At 39.4% G+C, this 16,972-nt stretch overlaps 1 protein-coding gene across 3 annotated transcripts in view; it reads right to left on the minus strand.

Moving 5' to 3' along the window:
- LOC123307882 overlaps positions 1-16,972 on the minus strand; it is a 98,606-nt gene that overhangs the window by 34,070 nt on the left and 47,564 nt on the right. The gene's annotated exons all lie outside the window — the stretch shown is intronic.

Raw genomic sequence — 16,972 nt, forward strand, 5'->3', positions numbered from 1 at the left:
GATGTGATAGTAGTGGGAAAATCATTCCAAGATCACCTACACAACCTATCGAAAGTTTTCCAGCGACTTCGTGATGCCAACCTAAAGCTAAGTCCTAAAAAGTGTAATCTGTTTCGAACTGAAGTGAAATATTTAGGACACGTAGTTTCACGGGGAGGTGTGAAAGTTGATCCGGATATGATCAAGGCAGTGCAGGAATGGTCAACACCGAAAGACAAGAGTGAGTTGCGGAGTTTCTTAGGCCTTTGCACTTATTATAGAAGATTTGTATCTGGTTTTGCCAACGTTGCCAAGCCGCTGACGAAATTGACGGAAGATGGACAGGAGTACATATGGTCCGATGATTGCGCTGAAGCCTTCGAACGATTGAAAAAGGCTCTGGTCACAGCTCCAGTTCTGAGTTACGCAAGGGCTGAAGGTAAATTTGTGCTCGACACCGATGCCAGTAATACAGCCATTGGGGGCGTTCTATCGCAAGTTCAGGATGGACAGGAAAGAGTCATCGGGTACTTCAGCAAGGTGTTGTCCAAACCAGAACGGAATTATTGCGTGACCAGGAGAGAACTTTTAGCAGTCATCAAGTCCGTAGAACATTTCTACAAATATTTGTACGGAAGGAAATTCTTATTAAGAACGGACCATGCTGCTTTGAAATGGCTCCTGAGTTTTAAGAACCCGGAAGGACAAGTGGCTAGATGGATTGAGAGGCTGCAAGAGTATGACTTTGACAGAGCGGGGACTAGCCATCGCAATGCAGACGCGTTATCAAGAAGACCTTGTCCCGAGAATTGCAGCCATTGTTCGCGTCTGGAAGAAAAGATTGATTTGAGGCGGACCACCGTAATCGAAGACGACTGGCTACCTGAAGAAATTCAAAGAGCACAAGAGGAAGATAACGACTTGAAAGTAATCCTGTGTTGGAAGAAGAGCGGTAGACGACCTACTTGGGAAGAAGTATCCAGACTGAGCCAGAATATAAAGTCGTATTGGGCACAATGGGAAACGCTGAAGATTGATGGAGGTCTTCTGAAACGTTGTTGGGAAAATGAAGATGGAACTGAGCAGAGACTTCAGTTGATTGTGCCGAAGAGCCGTGTGACAGACATTCTGACCAGACTACATAACGGAACTTCAGGTGGACATTTCGGGATAACCAAGACATTGGAAAAAGTCAGGCAGCGATTCTATTGGCCAAATTGTAAGAGGGACGTTAAAGATTGGTGTAGAAGATGCAAGGTTTGCGCTGCTGCTAACGGACCTTATGGTAGAGGAAAAGCACCAATGAAGCAATATAACGTCGGATCCCCCATGGAACGAGTAGCTATCGACATCCCTTTCCCGAAACAGACCATGGAAACAAGTACATTTTGGTAACGATGGACTATTTCACGAAATGGTTGGAAGCCTACGGTATTCCTAATCAAGAGGCAAGTACGGTAGCTGACAAATTGGTCAGAGAATTCTTCTGCAGATTTGGAATACCTCTGGAGCTGCATTGTGATCAAGGCCGAAATTTTGAATCGAAGTTATTCCAAGAAGTATGCAGCAAATTTGGGATTCACAAAACAAGGACTATACCTCTTCATCCACAATCAGACGGCATGGTGGAACGAATGAATCGGACCATGGGAAAACATCTAGCCAAAGTAGTTTCTGATCACCAGCGGGATTGGGATGAATATTTACATCTATTCACCATGGCATATAGATCTTCGGTTCAAGAATCTACCAAGGAAACTCCATCCAGTATAATGTTCGGTCGAGAAATAAGGCTGCCTTGCGACTTAGAGTTTGGATGTAAGCCTGGAGAAGAGGTAGCTGGGGAGGACTACGTTAGTAAATTAAGGAACAAGCTGGATTACATTCATGACAAGGTGCGCAATCAAATGCAACAAGCAAGTGACCGAATGAAAATGCGCTACGACATCAAAGCTATTGAAGGTGGATTCACCGCTGGAGATCTGGTGTGGCTACATAATCCACAAAGGAGGAAAGGTTTTTCACCAAAGCTGCAGAGGCAGTGGGAGGGACCGTATGAAATAATCAAGAGGATAAATGATGTAGTTTACCGGATAAGGAAGCTCCCCAGAGGAAAACCAAAGGTTGTCCATTTCAACCGATTAGCCCCGTACGCGCAGGACAAAGAAGAGGTACGTCTTGTGGAAGCCCCGATGCAAGGTAGCAGCGATTACCAGAAGTTTATGGATTGTTATGGTGAGACACGCGTTGCACGGTTCGGCGTTACACAGGAAGTACAACAAGATCTCTTTACCGTGTCTGAGGAATACTCTCTCGCTCATTGCGTAGCGGAGGACCTTCGTATGAGCAAAGGAATAGCCAGAGTATTCAGAAATAAATTTGGACGTCAGGAACAACTATTGCGACAGCAGCCAAGAATCGGAAAAGTTTCGAAATTGAAGGCTGAAGGTCGGTTCATTTATTACTTAGTCACAAAGCAACATTCCTATCAGAAGCCAACCTATCAAAATCTATGGACGGCACTGCATAGCTTGAAAGAAGACCTTCAACGCTTTGGAGTTAGGAAATTAGCTGTTCCCAAGCTCGGTTGTGGATTGGACCAGCTGAATTGGCGAGTTGTGCGAAGCATGCTGGAGGTGGTATTTCAGGGGACTGGTATTTATTTATTTATTTTTACCCAAACAGACCATATAGATCTCATTACATGGATAACATCATTTTTATACTTCTCATAATATAAAATAGAGAACACTACCTAACCCATGAAATAGTTCAATTGAAACGCCGCAACAAACAGATAATTACCCGCTGCCGGGGACTGAACACATTGTCTATTGAAATAATATCAAAGAGAAAAAACTCTCATGTTATAAGGAAAAATCAATGAGATGATTTATCAGTGATCTTCGAAATGTACTTTATTATTGACTCCAGTCAATATCCAGAAATATATTTACTTCATTCGCCAAACTAAGCATACATGCAAGGGGGGATCTGGTGGTGCATGAAATCAAGGGTAAATTGAACATAATTGCAGAACGAGTTCTCCTCGCAGGCACAAGGAATCTTATCAATGATAATATCTCAGGTGAATTAATTTTATCGGTGAGAATTTTATACAGAAACATCAACAAGGAAACTTTTCTCCTATTATCAAGAGATAATATTTTAAATTCTCGTCTTAAATTAACTGTTCTGACCGTCCTATAATCCGGCCACATGTGATATTTTCTGAAATAAAGATGACGCAGAAATTTATTTTGAATTTTTTCTAGTACACCCAATGTTGACTGAAATTCCCCGAACCATAAATTCGATGCAAATTCCAACTTAGCTCTGACAAAACTATAGTACAAGAGTTTGATGGTTTTGATATCCATGAAATTTGAAGTCTGCCTGATAATAAAACCTAAAAGTCGATTGGCTGATTTTGCAATGTTTTGAATATGATTTTTGTAAGACATTGCATGATCGTAAACAAGTCCGAGATCTCTTACTTCCGTATTCCGCAGCAGTTGTTTCTGTAACGAAATACAATCCCTCACGGTCCGGACAGCTCTGAATAATTTCAGATCATCAGCAAACATAAGACACTTCGAGAACCTGATCACCCCTGGCAAGTCATTGATGAAGAGAACAAATAGAAGCGGTCCCAGGTTGGACCCCTGGGGTACCCCCGAATTAGCCTCAAATTTTCCCGACCAGTTCCCATGATGCCTCACTGTCAAGAATCGATTTTCCAAATAACTTCTGAGAACATCATCTGTGAAACCAAATCGACTTAGCTTGGACAGCAATACACCATGATTAACCTTATCGAAGGCCTTTTGAAAATCAGTATAAATAGTGTCAAGCTGGGATCTATTCTGTATTTCCGCATGGGCCCAGTTAGTATAAGTGAAAAGATTGGTATCTACAGATTTATTCGTTACAAAACCGTGTTGTTCAGGGCAAATATACTTTTGTACATACTGATAAATTTGATCATGAATTATCTGTTCGAAAAGCTTAGCTGGAGCGCACATAATAGAAATAGGCCTATAGATCTCGATAAATGTCCTGTCACCAGATTTGAAAATTGGAGTAACTACACCTATTTTCCACTCTGTTGGGAATACGCCTGTAGAAAAAATGAGGTTAAATATGTGCATCAACGGAAACTTCAACCAGTCGCCACAGGCCCTAAGAACATATGGTGGTATACCATCAACACCTGAAGATTTTTTCGGTTTCAATTTTTTTATACCATTATCGAAATCAACATCATTTACATTTTTCAAAACGAAGCTATCACTACATACAAATCCGTCTGTAGAGAAGTTCACATCGTGAGTTGTCTTTTTATTATAGAAAACGGATGAAAAATAACTTGCAAAAGCATTTGCTGTTTCACCCTCAGCAACTTCCTTACCGTTATGCTTGAACGAGCCAATATCCAATCTACTTCCCTTCTTTTTCTTGACAAAATTCCAAAAATTATCTGGGTTAGAACAAATCCCTTTTTCCAATTCCTTTATGTATTTTTTTTCTTCGAATCTGATACACTTTTTCAAATTTTTTCTAGCCAACTTAAATTTTTCATCATATGTAGTAGACTTAAACCGAAGCTTTCTGTATTTATTCTTTTCTTTGAGAAGTGACTTAATTTCTTTCGCGAACCAAATAGGAAAACCTCTATATCCCTCATAAATTGAATATTTAGGTACACATTCATCCAAAATATTCTGCCATACCTTATAAAATTCAGATAGAGCTAAATTCACATCGCATTTTTCGTTCAAAACATTAGTCCAGTCATTATCTCGTATTTTCCGACTCATAGTTAGAAAATCAGCTTTTTTATAATTATATGTATATACTCTAGAACTACTTTTATCTGATTCATTCAAATTCATTTTTAAACTGATATTTAAAGCGGGATGGTACATATCTTCCGGCACAAATGGATTGTCATCTCTTCCCACAACACAATTTATCTCACTAGTATTTGGGCCAATAATTAAATCTAAAGTTCTCCCCTGTAAGTTTTTGATATCATTGAAAAGTTCAAGGTCGTTGAAATCTATAAAATCATTGAATTTATTTAGTATTTCATTAGAGCAATTGGAATTGTAGTTAACACCGGTAATCTGACTTATATTGAAATCTCCAAAAATATATGCTCTACTCATATCTCGGATATTACTTTGTAAAAACCCGAATGCAGATTCATACGTATTACTTGTGCTTCCTGATGGAATGTATAAACCACATAATATAATTTTATGACCTTTTATCCTAATCTCAACAATAATAGCTTCAAAACAAGTACTACGTTGAACCACATTCAGAATTTTATAACTTTTCCTTACCGCTATCAAAACTCCCCCCCCTTGTCCATTTTGTTTGTGAATTCCAGATCCCTGTTGGCTCTAACTAAACTGAACATTTCATCATCAACCAACTCTCCGTCTAAAACCCCATCCTGCAACCACGTCTCTACTGCAATAACAATGTCATAATCATCATTGGAACAACATCTGAAGAACTCATTAACTTTAGTGTTCAGTCCTCTGCAATTCTGGTAGTATACCGAAAGAAAAGATATGTTCAGTGAGTCACACGAGCTCCAGTACATATTTATATTAACTCCCCTGATCTAGCAAATAGTATATTACTCCTTACTCTCCCCACAAAACCTTCATAAAAACAAGCAAAATATAAACTGGCAATAAAGAATTAGCTCCCAATTTTTACAAATTCGTATTCTGAGAATATTCTCCAAATCATAGTCATTCATATTATCAAAATAAAAGAATTACAAAAAAAAAATCCTGGTGATACGGATCCTGGTGTGCAGTTTCAACCCAAAGCAGGCCGGGGAGCCTGGAAAAACTGTGGAGTGCTACTTCCATCAGAATGGCTACTGTAGGATTGTTGATGAGTGCAAGTTTCGCCACGGTCCTCGGAGAAATTCACTAAATCTGTTCTGGGACAGAACAGGCTTAAGGAGGGGACAGTGTAACCAGTCCGGCCCTTGCGGTCGGACCTTTCGAGAACCAGGGCGGTAGCTTCCTTCTGGAAGAATCGCGAAAGGTACCTGAATGTTTTCGGCGCCTATATAAGCCCAGCGGAGTAGCAGGTAGGCAAGTACAAGTACAGTTACAGTGCAAGCGACTAGTGGAAATAAATAGTGGTGTAATAGTTAGTTTGTGAGTTATAAATGTATTAAGTGTAAATAAATAATTGTTAATCAGTTGGACGTTTTAATCAAGCGAAGAAAACGTTACATTGTATCGGCCTGATTGAAACCAGATAAGTCTTTCTCATACCTCTGTTTGTCATCAGTTGTAGCATCTTCTGGTAAGGATTTAGGGGCTTCCAATTTTCCTTGGATAACTTCTAAACCACCTTTAATTCCTCTTAACAAAATGCACAATTTATATTTCCAGGTTGACCAGTTTGACTTTCCCTCAAGCAAACCAATTTGTATTTTACTTGCATCCATTTTCTCAGTTTAACTCTTTTGCAATTTATAACTTCACTTTTATTCTGTTTCTCAACCACGTCTGCTACCATGTTGAAGTATATTTTATTCAGAATAAAGTTTAAATAAAGTTTTACAATATTATTATTGACAAATTGATTGACACCTTATTTTTTATTGACAAGTCCTATGTATTTTGATATTAAATAAAATATATAATTATCATAGAACCAAAATAAACGAATGCTTGCTGAAAAACCTTTCCAGCTTCAACAGAAAACTTATGGAAGCGACGCCGATTTCAATTTGTTTCGGATTTGGAGATCACGCTCGAAAGCTTCAATATCGGCTGATTATCGGGAGTATTTGAGATCTGTCGAGGTTGAATTATCCAGGGACTCCAGTGGATTCTTCAAGTTCATGTCTTATAAAAGAAGGTTCAGTAAATTTCCCACAAGAATGTGGTCGGGTGACAGGGAGGCGACCACCTCGGAGGGGATAGCCGATTTATTTGCTGATTTTTTCCAGGGTGTCTATGAGCCCTCTGGGAATTCTCATGAGAGTTTGGAGGGGGTGGATAACTTGTATAGCAGCAACTATCTCTGTACTCTACCTATAACTGGGGACGAAGTTCTGGGTTCGTTGCTTCAGCTTGATTCTTCGAAGGGAGCTGGTACAGATAATATTTCACCCATATTTTTGAAAAATTGTGCCCATAGCATGTCCAGCTGCTTGCTTATATTGTTCAAACAATCTCTTCTCACTTCTGTTTTTCCCGAAAGATGGAAACTGTGTAAGATAGTTCCAGTATTTAAGAGTGGACGAAAGGAGTCAGTTTATGACTATAGGCCGATCTCTGTGATTTCAACAATTCCAAAATTGTTTGAATCTCTGATATATAGACACCTGTCGTTTCATGTGAGAAATATCATAATAGAAGATCGACACGGATTCATTAAAGGCCGTAATATAGAAACCAATCTGTTGCGGTTTTCCGAATACTTGCAAGTGGGCTTTGAATCCGGGACGCAAGTTGATGCGATATATACCGACCTGAAAAAAGCTTTTGATAAGGTCGATCATACGTTGCTGCTGCGAAGACTAGCTGAGGTTGGTATAGCGGGAAACTTGTTGAGATGGATTGAGTCTTACATTACGAATAGATCCCAATTCGTTGTAGTTAATGGCGTGAAATCGAGGAGAATTTACGGAACATCCGGAGTACCCCAGGGTTCACACCTCGGTCCTCTGTTCTTTATCATTTACTTGAATGATATAACTTCATGCTTCAGGTACGCGAGATTTCTTTTGTATGCGGATGATCTTAAAATTTTCATGCTGATCAGGAGTTTAGATGATTGTTATCGGCTTCAGCAGGATATTCGAAGATTTTACGAGTATTGTCAGAGAAACCTACTTTTCCTGAACTTGAACAAATGCTTGAAAATCACATTCAGCAGGAACAAAAATATTGTAAATCATTCTTACCATATTGGGGATCACCCATTGCGTGAGGTGAGCGAGGTCACCATGGATTCTAAACTAATATTTGATCGGCATGTTGAGAGAATAGTTGCAGCGTCTAATAGGATGCTTGGGTTTGTTATTCGTGGGTCGAGGCAGTTCCGACAGGACCGTACACTTTTAACATTGTACTATGCATTTGTCTATAGCAGGATTAATTTCGCTTCGGTTGTGTGGAATCCGCGTTACAAATGCTACATAAAGAGATTAGAGAATGTTCAGAATAAAATGTTGCGTCACCTATGCTACAGAAACGGTCTTACCATAGAGAATCACGACTATGCACGGGCTCGTGGACTTTTCAATTGTTTGAGTCTTGAGGATAGGAGAAGGATGAGCGATTTGTGCATTCTCCATAAGGTGGTGAATGGATCGTTTGCGGTTCCAGGAATCTTGGAACTCCTTTCCCTCAGAGTGCCGAAGAGAGTAACAAGATCGAGGGAAGTTTTCAGTATACCTTTTAGGAGGGTTAACGTCACTCAGAATTCTCCTCTTTGTAGATTGGTCACCTGTTACAACACTCTGACACCTAGGGTTGATTTATTCAACTCCACCTCAAATGTATTCAAGAGGGAGCTAAAGCGTGAACTCCTTCACTAGGGTGATGTGGGGTCGGTGGGTTTCGTTTGGGGTTCAACTGTGTATGTGGTTTCTTTCTCGTAAATTTATTTTTGTTGCTATTGTTAAGCCGGAAGTTTGTCCAATTGGATACATATGGGTATTGTTTGAATTTTCTGTTTGAGACAGGTTTATTTTTAATTAGGAAATTAAGAAATTAAGTATGATGTATAAGTATATTTTTTTAAATTTCAATTCAGTTGGTGCTATTGTGGATTCATTATCTGTTTGTACCTTTTCTTGAATAAATAAATAAATAAATAAATAGAAGAAATAATATCAGACGACTGAATTTCATGAATTATGAAACATATGGATGTGACAGAACTACAAACACCGGAGGAGGAGATTGGCGAGAATAGAACTGAAACACTACTTCAAAAGTAGATCCGACGAAACACAAGGAGAAACAGAAACAGTGACGATTGTTGCCGAATTGAATCGTCAAAGAGTCGAAATTACCTCGACATACAAGCCACCACAAAACAATGTATTGAAAGAAGAGATAAACAATGAAGATTTGGAAGAAATGGTTGAAGAAAATGATGAAGAAATGGATGAATTACCAGCGACTACTGAAATAGACAAGCCAACATCGCCAAATGAAATCAGGAAAATAATTAGAAGTTTGAAGAAGGGGAAAGCTCCCGGAAGCGATAAAATAACGAGAGTTATGTTAAAGAAATTACCTAGAAAAGGTATAGTCACTCTAACAAATATCGCGAATGAAATTATGAGGACAGAACACTACCCAGAAAAATGGAAAACAGCGGAAGTCATAGTATTCAATAAACCATTCAAAGAGGAGAATTTCCCACAAAACTACAGACCGATAAGTCTACTGTCGACGTTAGGAAAAGTAGAAGAAAGAATTATCGCCACGAGGCTAAATGAGGAAACCGAAAATCTGAAACTAATACCACCAGAACAGTTCGGATTCAGAAGAGAGCATTCAACAGAGCAACAATTATTGAGGCTCACAGAGTACATTACAGAGGGATTCCAAAATAAACAAGCTACATGTCTTGTTTCTAGACGTCGCCAGAGCATTCGACAGAGTATGGCATGAAGGATTAATATATAAGATGAGATGTGCTGGATATTCGATCAAAATATGCAAGTTGATCAGGAATTATCTCAAAAATAGAAGATTTTACGTGAAAGTGGGAGGAGAATGCTCCTCAACAAGAGATATAGAGGCTGGAGTACCCCAAGGATCAGTACTTGGGCCAATTCTGTACAACATATACATCCACGATAAATGACTGGTGCATAAAGTGGAAAATCAAGCTCAATGGACAAAAGAGCCAAGCAATATCACTACAGAAGAGAAGACTGCGACCCACAACGAAACTGGAAGTTGACGGCGAAGAAATCGACTGGAAAAATGAAGCCAAATATTTAGGAATAACGCTTGACAAAGGACTTACTTGGAAAAGTCATATCAAACAAGCAATCGACAAAACGAAAGCAGCGATGAATAGACTTTACCCTCTGATAGGAAGAAGAAGCCACATGTCGAACGAGACAAAATTGAAGATAATCAAAGCCGTTGCTAGGCCTTAACTGACTTATGGATCAGTTGCCTGGGGTTTCGCGGCAAAGAGCCATATCAGAAGAATTCAGGCCACTGAAAACAAGCTGCTACAATGTGCAATAGATGCACCTTGGTTTGTCAGGAATATACAGATTTATAGGGACCTAAAATGGGAAACCATAACGGAATTCATGAACAGAAAAGCAGAGAAATTATTCGAAACAGCGAAAAACCATCCGAATCAAGAAATCAGGAAACTAGTGGACTACGAGGAAGACAAAAGGAGAATGCGAATTTACCGAAGGAGACCAAGAGATCAATTAAAAAGAGATCAAAATAACAACAGAAACTTATTGAAAAATTCAATAAAGTGTTAATCCAATAGAGGATAAACACATGAATCCCAGCACGATAGTGTGCGAGAAGAAAACAGACTAAGAGATGAACGGTTTATAGGCAAATGCCCGGAACCAAAATTCAAGAAGCAGTTAAGGGTTTTTAGTGGGTCTCGAGCTCAGGAGAGTGAGGGACCCCACACTTGTTCACCCTCAGGAGAGGGTGGTTCGTCTGACTTGCAGATTTTCCCCCTGCTACACACAAAAAAAAATTATTTTGTGAATTCTAAATTATCATGAACTACTCTCTAGAAACATTGATATTGTCAAAATGATTGTCTGTTGAATTATGAAGATTACGATTGAAACTCTTAAAAATCGAAGCCAATCCAACCTTCTAACCTCACAAAAATTGTGGACGACAAACAAACGCGTCATTACAAGTGAAATTCCTCACTTGAAGAATATAATGCCAATTCAATGTACGTATATTAACTAAAAGTACAATAATATTCCAGCGGGTTAGAGTGGCCTATTTACTGATATTATTGATAAATGGATGACTTATTCTTTATTCTCATGAAAAAATTGGATAACGGAAACACTTAAGAGGAGATTATTTGCTTTCAAGACTGCTCGAGACCAGCTGATTCTGTTCTAATCTAAATCTTCATTCTGATTGGCCATTCGATATTCCTGCGATCTGATTGGGTCCCTCGTATCTAGAAGGCAAGTGGGAAATAGATTCGAGGAAGCATTGCGAAGGGCGGAAAGACCCCGAAGAAGAATAAAACTATTCTTTCTCCAAAAACAAGCCTATATATCGCATTGAAAACGAAACTTACACTGCGGTTGTACAGGGTGGGCAAAATTCGTTGTCTACTGAGACGATCTCGAGAACTAAAGCAGCTAGAAGAAAACGGATGACACATTTCCGAGCTCTTTTTCGGAGAATGAATGGTGAAATCCGGAGCCTTCTACGATACTTCGTTTTTGAGTTTGACAATTTCGTAAAGTTCTCATAACTTTTTTGTCTTTGAAGTTACAAATCTGAAACTTGAACCTTCTACAGGCAGTTTTTCAAATAGAATCCACTGATGAGTTCGAAATATTTTTTCATTTCGAATCATTAGGTGATGACTTTAATTTTTGTAAATGCAAACTTTTATTGAATTTGATATTTTTTAATTAGAAAAAAAATCTTTTGCCAGTAGATTCTACGTATATAAGTGCCTTAGAAGGTTCAAGTTTCAGATCTGTAACTTCAAAGACAAAAAAGTTATGAAAATTTTTCGGAATCTTCAAAATCTCGATTTTTGGTTATAACTCGAAATCTAAAAGTGATAGGCCGATTATGTTTTCAGATTTGGATTAGTCATGAAAAAAGAACTTGAAAATGTGTGATCCGTTTTTTTCTAGCTGCTATAGTTCTCGAGATCCCCTCAGTAGACAACGAATTTTGCCCACCTTGAATAAAGAAAATCAAACTATATCTACAGGGTGGGGCATGAGTCTGGAATAAAATTAATATTTCTTCAATATTAATCAACCACTCAAAATTCAGTTCACCTCGAGACGTCGAAGCGAGTAGTTGAATGATATCAGTGCGATACGTCATTTTTCAAAGAGAAAGCGGAAGAGAAAGTCGAAGTGAAAGTGTACACTAGCGAAGCTACGGAATTTTTGATTCCGTCTGTGAAGTTTGTGTAGGTTGTATACTTGTATGTGTTATCGAAATTTTAATTCGTTAAAATTTTCGAAGTTGGTGTTCATCTCCAGAGTCCAGGTCTTTTCTTGATCGATGGTTTTGCAGAAAACATCAGGTGAGCTTATTTTTCGTATCTGTTTCCTGATTTTTCTCATAGCGTAGAAAATGTTTGATGAGTCGTTTTGTTTTTATGCATGAGATATATATTTTTTTTTGTCTTGAGAAATTTCATTTCAAATTGCTTTGAGTAGTATAGTAATTGTAAATTAGATTTTAAAATGTCTGACCATTCGGACTGCGATTCCGTAATGGAAGAAGACGCGTTAGAAATCGCTAATGTTGTGTCCGAACACGATATTTTAAGAGAGGAGAACGCAAATTTAAGAGCGAGGGTGAATGAGCTAGATAGATGCGTATCTACCTTATTGGCTGAGATAAAAAATCTCAGGGAGAGGCTGGAGGTGCAGGAGGGAAATAAGGAAAGTCCTTACTCCAAAGCACTAAAACAGAACATTGTTTCTAAAAATGTCCAAGAAGTGACCTTACCGCTTCCAAAACAGAAGATGGATCTAAACAAAATTTCCCCACCCGCCAAAAGAGTGATAAAGGATAGCTCCTCGTCCAATGAAGACTCGATAAAAAAAAAGAGTCTTGGAAACCCTAGCCCAACAGAAAACCACTCCAGTGGAGGAGAGGAAAGAAAAAATCCCCCCAGTCACCCTGAGAGGTACGTCCGAATGGACGTCAATTTCCAACGCGTTAATGCGAAACGGCATTAACTATAGCAAAGCGACAACTGTGAAGGACGGAATTAGGGTCGTCCCACAAACCGCCGAAGACCACAGAAGGATGACGGACTTCCTTCATAAAATAAATAGGGAGTTTTACACTCTTCAACTCCCGTTGAAGAGAAGAAAATCTACGCGGTAGTGAGATATCTACCGCTGGATGCAGATATCCCGACGATCCTTGACGACCTCAAGGATCAAGGGATCGTCGATGCTGAGGTCATAAGGATGACCTCAAATATAACAAAGTGGCCGATGCCCTTATTGCTGGTTAAAACCCAGAATCCTAAGGGTATCTTCGAGGTGAGAAGGCTCTACAACATGAACTGTGTTGTTGAACCTAAGAGAAGGATGACCGGGCCTGGACAATGTTATCGCTGTCAGCGATATGGACATGCCCAAAGTAAGTGCACTGTTCCATGGAGGTGCGTGAAATGCTCCGGTAATCAAGGAGTGTACGCTTACCAGGGATATCGAGGAGCGAAATGCTTCTTGTGTTCTCTGTGGAGAGCAAGGACATCCAGCCAGCTTCAAGGGATGTAGCGAATGGAAATTGGTCACTAAAAAGACCAAGAGATGGTCAAGATCGAACCAAACCAGCTCGAGGCCAACACAAAATACTCCCAAGCCAGCCCAAAACTCTTCGGAAGTGAAGAAACCCCAGGAAACTGCAACCAAAGTAGTCAAAGAGACGAAGAAACCAGAGAAAAAGACCGAAAAGGCAAAACCGTCAAAAAATCCGAAACCAGGAAAGGAATTTCTGGAATCACTGAGGAACTGGATAAGTTCACGAAAAACCTCCTCAGCACGATGATGCAGAATCTGGAGAAAGAGATTGAGAAGAAGATACAGCAAATTATCAAGATTTAATGGCTGATCGACGATAAAGAACAATCTCATAATCGTCTCTTGGAACGTCGAAGGATTGAGAGCCCGCAGACCGGAATTCGAAGAACTGATTGAAGAGAAGAGACCGGATGTCATAGCTCTCCAAGAAACAAGACTTAACCCCAACGTTCGGATAGCATTTCCCAATTAAGATATCTACAGAAATGATAGACCTAACAGCACAGGTGGCGTTGCTATACTGGCTAGAAGGAATATGGATCACCATTTCGACCAAATATTCAATGGTCAAGAAGTAGAAGCAATATCGATTATTGTGAATACCGATCGAGGATAAGTGAAGATTATTTCAACTTATAAATCACCGGATAAGGACATGCTGGAAGAAGATCTAAAAATGCTACTAGAAGGAAGACTAAAATCATAATTGGTGATCTTAACTGCAAATCGCAGGAATGGAATAGTAGAGTGGAAAATACCAACGGGAGAAGAATGAAGATTTATGCTGAAAAACTTAATGCAGTTGTGATAGGACCTGATATACCGACCTACATACCAAGAGTAAATGGACTACCCAATGTACTGGACATTATCGTAATGAAAGACATCACTGAAGAAATCAGCATTGATAAAATAGAAGACGGAACTTCAGACCACAATCCCATAGAATTCATAGTGGGACATGGCCCAAGAAACGAAGAAGAGACACAAACCAAGGATCGCACAGACTGAGAGAAATATAAGAATTTACTTCAGGAGAAAATCACGGAAATTCCCCAAATAATCACCCGGGATGAATTAGATGAAGCAGTTGAAAAATTGGAAAATCAAATAAAGGAAGCCTATGAAGAAAGCACCAAGAGAATAAGGAAACCAATTCCGAAACATTCACATGGAGATACGCCAAGGGATATAAAGGAACTTATAAAAAAGAACAGAAGACTCAGAAAAATCTACAGAACAACCAAAAGAGAAGAAGACAAGAAGAAACTGAATAAGCATAGTCAGATATTGAAAAATGCTTTAACAGAACTGCGTAATAACAGATGGCACCATAGATTAAGGGAACTGTTCAACGCTTACGACGAGAACAGACAGTTATACCTCCACTGCATGGAGCAAACGGAATGGTATATACGAGACTTAAAAAAGCCGAAGCAGTTGCCGACTCAATTGAAAGAGAAGCCAGAATAAATTACAGAAATGATGATGACAATGAAGATCTAGAAGAAGAAGTGGAGGCAAACGAAGAACTGATGATGGAACCACCGAAAACCGAAATCATTCCAAAACCGGCTTCACCAACAGAAATCAAAGAGATCATAATGAAACTGAAAAACAGGAAAGCACCGGGAGAAGATAGGATAACGAATTATATGTTGAAGAAATTGCCTAGAAAAGGAATAGCAGCCTTGACGAATATAACAAACGGAGTGATGAGGACCGAATACTACCCAAAGAGATGGAAAACTGCAGAAATGATAGTTTTCAACAAGCCTGGAAAGGAACGGAAATTTCCTCAAAATTATAGACCAATCAGCCTACTATCAGCACTAGGAAAAATCTACAAACAAATCTACAAGGACTTGGAATGGGAACCCGTTACTGAATTTATGAAGAGAAAGGCGGAAAGGATATTCGACAAAGCCAAACAACATCCAAATCAGGAACTACGGAGACTAGTCGACTATGATCCAACAGAAGAAGCTAGAAGGTAAAAAACCTACCACCGAAGACCGAGAGATCAGTTAAGGATTTTGAGTAACCAAAGAAGAGCTTAACCTATAAAAGCTATAGGCAGCATACAACTATCAACACGACTATGATTGTGTGAGAGTCCAGAAACCACAAGAGTCAACTGGTTAATAGGCAAAATGACCGGAACCTATGAAGAAGCAGTTAAGGGTTTTTAGTGGGTCTCGAGCTCAGAGAGTGAGAATCCCCACACTGTTCTCCCTCAGGAGAGGGTGTTGTAACGTGGTTTACTCGGAGGAAAATCTCGAGCGCCAGCTATTCTTTTCAATAGGAAGAATAGCAAACCTACCAGAGTAGCTGCTAGCCGGAGACAGAGCTCGGTGTTGTCTAGGGTGGTAGCGACAACGAAGAAGTCAAAATCGAATTATGTAAAAGTTTATTCACACCTTCGGAAACCAATTATATGTACAAGGGAGATATGTGTGATATAAAATATGAGTGATTCTATAAGTGAAAATACATTCGGGAAATCTTATCCGGTCACGAGCACTTTATGAAATTTATACCGGGTGTAGTGAAAATTTAACGGTTCAATAAAAATGCGCCAACCAGAACTGACGAATGCTAAGGACTTGCTATACGGTATCGGTATGTAGTTGTATTTCTCCGGAAATGAAACACAATAAGGGCGGATCTGTTCGAGACTTTTATTCGCTGCCCCAAGGGTTATAACACGCCATGACTGACAGCGAAGAAAATGTCTATTTTTAACTTAACTACGGGATTTCACTGACTGCGTGCGGTATCTCTTATTCTCTGCCCCAAGGGTTATAGCACGCCATGACTGACAGAAAAGAAGAGATTTCGGATTTAACACTTATGACGCGGACAGGGGGGTTGACGGAACTTTCCCCTCAGTACCCCAAGGGTTAACACGCCATGACTGATAGAGAAGGGAAAAGTCAGACTCGCGAAACAGGGTAAAGAACGATAAAATACAACAGAAAACGATACAGTACAGCAGTGTCAAAGTTAAGGAAGTAACGGCGTAGGGCCAACAAAGAAACTGAACGGTACAGACGGGGACCTACCTCCTTTGTTTCAAGCACTCGGAAACTCAAAGGATTTAAAAGAAAAACTAAAAAAATTAACTCTAAGCACTGATGCAAACACAAAATGATTATTCTTCAACGGCGAAAGAAATACGGAAAATTAAATGAATTTATAACAGAAGTCACTACGTTAGAAAGCGAAAAATCGAAAATACTGAAGCAAAGTGAAAGAACTGAAGTAAAATTCAAAAGTCACCCGAAGAACTGAAGTAACAGTCGAAAAGTCGAAAAGTGACCGTCGCGGGGGGAAAATTTGCTTTTATAGGCATATCCCCTCTCACGGTAAAAATCTGAAAATTCCAGAATGCTACAAGACTGAAAAAACGTCGTCAGCTCCGGTTTATCGCATATCAACAGATGAAAA

The sequence above is a fragment of the Coccinella septempunctata genome, chromosome 1, assembly GCF_907165205.1.
Source record: "Coccinella septempunctata chromosome 1, icCocSept1.1, whole genome shotgun sequence".
In the NCBI taxonomy this organism is placed as follows: domain Eukaryota; kingdom Metazoa; phylum Arthropoda; class Insecta; order Coleoptera; family Coccinellidae; genus Coccinella; species Coccinella septempunctata.